This window comes from Pinus tabuliformis, chromosome 5_2, assembly GCF_031772625.1.
Source record: "Pinus tabuliformis cultivar Carrire ecotype Pingquan chromosome 5_2, CPIR1, whole genome shotgun sequence".
NCBI lineage: Eukaryota > Viridiplantae > Streptophyta > Pinopsida > Pinales > Pinaceae > Pinus > Pinus tabuliformis.
Window position 1 is genome coordinate 555481666 of NC_142306.1, and position 6529 is coordinate 555488194.

Consider the following 6529-nt stretch of genomic DNA (forward strand, 5'->3'; position numbering starts at 1 on the left):
GAAAGGTTGATTCTGTTAGTCCCACCATCTCTCCATTTTTTTATAAGTTTTTGTTATCTATATATACGAAATTTTAGTTTAATTTTACAAATATTTTTGAAAATTTTATTTTAAAAAGTGGAGAATAGGGTTTATTATAATACTATCCCTTACTAATATTACTTATTCAAAAAACGAAATAAACCATAAAATTTATATAATATTGATTTAGGTAACACTAGTACAACCATATTTAATTAATTAAATGTGGTTGTTATAAATCAAGAGCTTTATTCGTATTTACTACACAAGTCATTAATATATATACAATAATAATAAAAAAATATTACAATAATTAATTTTTATTAAAGATTTCTATAATCATTTTAAAATAATTATGTTTATTACTAAATAATTATTACTAGCACAAGATTTGAACCCAAGGCTTTTGGTTTAGTGAGACTTCATTTCCATCACCATTGCCAATTGAACTACCCAAGCAAACTAAATAATGGCTACTATTAAGATTATTGTTATTAATTAAAAATTTTAGTAAATAATTATATAATAATAAATAATTAAAAAAATATTAAATAATTTAATTAACTAATAATGATGATGATAAATAATTTAATTAAATAATGATGATGATGATGATTAACTTCTGCTAAGACCAATGCGGCCTATGGGACCTTGAAAAGAAGAAAAATCTAGTTGTGATTCTTCAAAATCTTATTAGTAAAAAAGATTAGAAGTGTGTTAGAGTTTAGGGAATTGAATATTTATTAATTAATAATTTACTTATATATTAATAATAAATAATGAATATTAAATAATTTATTTATTTATATTTAAAAACAAACAAACATGTTTGTCTGGGGTAGCTCAAGTGGGGTAACTCAAGTGGCATTGGTCGTGGAAATGAAGTCAAGTCTCACTTAACCCGAAGTCTTGGTTCAAATCTTGTGCTACCCTCTCCCCCATAGGGTGAATAATGGACATGTAAAAACACGAAAATAGGAGTCCTACTGAGATTACAAAAAAACAAACAAACATAATAATTATTTAATTTGTTTTTTTATAATAAAAAATTGGTCAATAATTTTAAAAGCCCTTGGCATTCATATTATAAAAGTAAGCCATTATTAATATCATAAACCCAAAGAATTTATATTATAAACCCTAGGAATATGAATCCTTACATTAATAAACCCAAGGGATTGATAATATAAACCTGAGAAATAATATTAAACTCAAATAATTAATATTATAAACTCAAGGTATATAAACCCTAAGATAAATATTATAAACCACATCCACATTTATTAATGTGGTTGATATATGTAGATAGACATATATGCCTTATATAAACCTATATATATATATATAGAGAGAGAGAGAGAGAGAGAGAGAGAGAGCACATGTACAACCACATTAGTAAATGGCAAAATATTTTTGACTTTTTTTAATTAATCAATTTAATTATAATGACATAATTATTTTGGAGATAAATCTCAATATGGTAGAATATTTAGTGGAGATTAAATCTTTATGGTACACTTAATAATTATCCATAATTAAATTAAATTTTTAAATTTTTTTATTTCAAAATAAACCTACCTCAATTATAAAAAAAAAAATGGTGGATTTTAGAATCTGCAATTCGAGGCAAGAGGTCAATGAACTAGCACGGAGTTAAAAGCCTTGCATATAGTGTGGACCTAATTGTTAAGAGCATGTGTTTCCTACTAAGAGGTCACGGGTTCAAAACTAGAAGGGGTACAGTATGTATCCCTTCTTAGACCTAACAATGCCTTGCATATAGTGTGGGCCTAATTGTTAAGAGCATGTATTTCCTCCTAAGAGGTCACAAGTTCAAAACTAGAAGGGATAGAGTATGTATCCCTTCTTAGACCTAACAATGCCTTGCATATAGTGTGGGCCTAATTGTTAAGAGCATGTATTTCCTCCTAAGAGGTCACAGGTTCAAAACTAGAAAGGGTAGAGTATGTATCCCTTCTTAGACCTAACGATCAGCTCTGCATATAATGTGGGCCTAATTGTTTAAGAGCATGTGTTTCCTCCTAAAAAGTCACAAGTTCAAAACTAAAAAAGTTAGAGTATATATACCTTGTTCAACAAACAAGATATTCTCATACACATTTTTAGTGTCTCACTTAAAATAACCTTAAAATTAGATAATAATGATAATTAAGACCATAAACGGATGACAAATCTGATCAAATTTCTCGACGAATCTATCGATCTTGAGTATGTCGTGGGGCAGCGCACGTTGTAGAATCGAGAAACCGTTTAGAGGCTACAGCTGGGAAGTCATGAGGGTCACCATGATTTTAGGGTTTTCCAAAGCGAAGGCCTTGAACATGTCACCCATTTGTCAGCCATGCACAGGAAATGGTCACGCCATTTTGCTGATCATCAATTTGATGAACAAACGTATTTTAAAATCCAACCACGGCGGACCACTCAATAAATCGAGCTTAATAATCAATTCCAATGATACCTCTAACGTGTATTCTTGGAGATCAAGCATTTCGACCCTGGCAGTACACGGCACCTACAGTGAATTTTTCTTGCGCAATATGATCAACGACACCTGCTTGGGACGTCCATTCCCATTTCTGATAAACAGGCAAAAATATCGGTTCGTGGTGTGACTGCCGACTGAGACGTGACAATCTCCAGCCAAGATGCACCATGAAAAATTATTTCGAAAGAACCTTGATATGACTAAAAAGGCAAACATGGACGACGCCAATTTCTCCGGGTCGATTCACAGTCACAATATGTCGGCGCGGATGATTGAGGGTGCAAGTTGAGCTATTTGCTGTACAATCCTTGTCCATTGATAAGAATCTGAAGTTTTTTAAATGGTTAAAAAATTGATTTTTTTATATAATAATATTTATGGTTAAAAAATTTGTTACTTTTTGTTTCTTAAATGTGCATATGTTTAATTTTATATATATTATGTGGTTTTACGAAGTAGATGAGTTGCCCGGAAAGTTATGGAAATTCTAGTTATATTTAGAGAAAATTCGATAAGGATTTTTTTAAATCCAAGTTATAGTTGTTAAACTTCAAAATTTTAGGTGTTACGTTTTTGATGGCGCTGAATCAATTTCCACCATCAAAAACATGATTCAAACACTACCTTTACAAGTTGCCCAGATTCTAACCACTTTTGGCCATACGAAAGCGACTCCTATATTTATTAATAACAATAATAATAAATTTAAATAAAGTTATAATTTAGTTAATTTGTATTTTAGTAACTTGTTATGTTATGAAGTAAATATTTTTATATTTATTATGGATTGATGTCTATCAACATTTACCATCCATTTAATTTATATGGTTAATGTAGTTTTAGTGGTAATCTTAAATCAAGGGTTAAGATTTATCTCAAAATTGGTTATGCTTTTTCTACCCTCTTAATTAATTAAGTGACTAGTTCAATTACCCACCCTATTTGGGTGTTATTCTTGAAAATGACCATGATTAATAATCTATGGTATTGTAAGAAAGCCTAGATTAAGAATCTTCATGGTTAAAAATCTTGTTACATGTTTTTTAAATGTACATATCTTTAACTCACATCATCATCATCATCATCAATTCAGTTAGCTTCAAGGGTTAGCTCAATTCGTGCTTACTAAACATATTTTGCCAATGAGAAATCACATGGTCAAAAGAAAATTATAATCTAGTATTTTTAATGATTTTTTAATATGTTGACAATGTGAGATGTATACTAAATAACTATTTTAATATTTATCATGGATGGGCATTTATAGATATCTATGGATTTAAGTTTGATTTATTCTTTTTAATTTTTCATTTGTAATTTTAGAAAAGGAAACACATGTTTTTAATTATTAAGTTAACTCAAATTATAAAAAGATAAATCTATCTTAATTCTATATAAAATATTAAAAAAATCCAAAATCCAATTATTATAAATAAAAATATTTTTCAATTTTTTTCTCTTTTAACTTAACATCTAATTTATATAACTGATAATAAAATTTAGGCCAAAACAACTTCTAATCCAGTTTACTCACAAAACTCATTTTCCCCTTTGTCCTTCCGTGATTAAAAACCTAAACCCTTCAGGAAAATTCTTTTATCTTCTTTAGTATGAGGTATATGAAAGAACACTGACCTCTCGATAAGTGTCCGAAAATGCAATTAGCAATAGTGCTCATTATTTCAAATTTTGTAATTTTCCATTTTTATCATATGGACGTGATGCTTTATGATTAAATAATGTAAGTGTTGACATCTTGGGTGGGCACGTCCACTTCTAAGAAATTGCTACCATCTTTGTCTTTACTCACGTCCTTTTCTTTTCATAGTGATGTCATTGTTCTATAATTAGTTAAGCTACAGATCTTTCACTTACAAGCGGAGTACGGACATCTAGGCAGCCACTTGCATTTGCAGTTCAGAGGTTGAATTGTGCCTTTTCAATGTAATTAGAATTATTTTGAGAAGTGTTTATTGCGGAAAAATTGTTTGGAAATGATACAGTGTCATCAAAAATTTCTGAGGCATGTAAAATTTTGGAGTTTAATATTGTAATCTAGATTTATAAAAATTTCGGATTTTATGAAAATCTTGCCGAAATTTTCATGATTTTCAGTGCAAATAGATATTTTTTATTTTCAAGATTTGAGTCTATCACCTTCTTATGATATTTTAGTTTTCTTTTTCTCTCTAAATCTTTATCACCCTACAATTTCTTCTTAGATTTTGTGTTATTAATAGTTTATCTTATATATTTGTATGTGTGTGTCAACTCTAGGTATCGAAGGAATTTCGCATGGAGTTGTCTTTAGTGGGACTTTTTGGAATTTCTGGTCGCAAAAAAACTGAGGTAAAATCTTGATTGTGTTATTTAAACTGATTTCATACTGTATATATGGATTGAGCGCCCTCAAAAACCCAGAAATCTTGATTGTGTTATTTAAACTGATTTTTTACTTGTATATATGGATTGAGCGCCCTCAAAAACCCTCAAATCTTGATTGTGTTATTTAAACTGATTTTTTACTATATATATGGATTCAGCGCCTTCAAAAACCCCTAGGACACTTAGATTGTGCAGCCGGAAAAGCTTCCAAAAAGTCGCACTGAAGATAACTCGATTTTGCATCTCCTCCATATTATTATTATTATCCAATTTTAAGGTCACGACCAATCCACACACCACATTGGTGTATGAGACCCCCTTGTTTGTATGAAAAGGGACCCATATTATTATCCATTTTTTTAAGGTCATGGGCAAACCAGACACCACATTGGTGTATGAGACCCCCTTGTTTGTAGGACAAGGGACCCACCTCCTCACAATGATAATCGAGACACCACATTGGTGTATGAAACCCCCTTGTTTGTGGAACAAGGGACCCATATTATTATCCAATTTTAAGGTCACTGCCAAGCCAGACACCACATTGGTGTATGAGACCCCTTTGTTTGTGGGACAAGGGACCCACCCCCACACAATGATTTGACTGCTAAGTCTAAGAAGGCAATGGGCATACATACTCTACCCCCTTTGGTTTTGAACTTGTGACCTCTCATGAGGAAACACATGCTCTTAACTATTAGGTTCACTCAAGCTATAAGGAATTACACATATCCTCACATATTAAATACCGAAAGAATTACACCTCTCTCATTTATAAAAAAGTAAAAAGAAATTATATATATATATATATATATATATATATATATATACTTTCATTTACTTTTTGTTTCTAAAAGTAAGATGTTTCATTTGGACTATATTGAAAGATATTTTTTTTTTAATTTTTAAATTTTTAATGTAAATATTATTATTTTTATGTTGATACAGATGTCTATTTTGGATAATAAAAAAATTAGAAGTTTAATTTAATTATCAATTTTGGAATAAGGCTTTCGAAATTTCAATTTAATTATCAATAAGTATTACCCAGGATTTAAACTTCCTGGAATATTTACAAAATATTTTTAATAGTAGTAAGGGACAAAAGGCTTTAGTAGTGGTAAGGGATAGAGGGTTGAAACTTATCTTTAAAGTTGTTAGGTCTTTTTTTCTTTTCAATTTAATTTGAAAAATGTCATGTCCATAGGTGTTAAATTGAATTTCCATTATATTTTTATTTATTTATGGCCTTTAACTCTTATTGTTGTTTTTATATGTCTTTATTATTTATATTTTTTTATATTTTTCTTCCTAATGTGTTTTTAAAATGTGTAACTTAGGTATTAATTCTGTTTAAATTAATAACGATAATACTAATTTAAAATGAAGTTATAATTTAGTTATTTTTTATAATTTTTGTATTCTTGTTAATGTGAGATTTATGATGAAATAAGTATTTTGATACCTATTATAAATTAATATCTATAGACTTGTATTAGCCATTTAATTTATATTACTGAATACTTAAAACATTTATTTTTTTCTTCAATTATCTTATTATCAATCTATTTCTTCTTATTAAACTTGAAAAACTATCTTAATTATAATACTTAT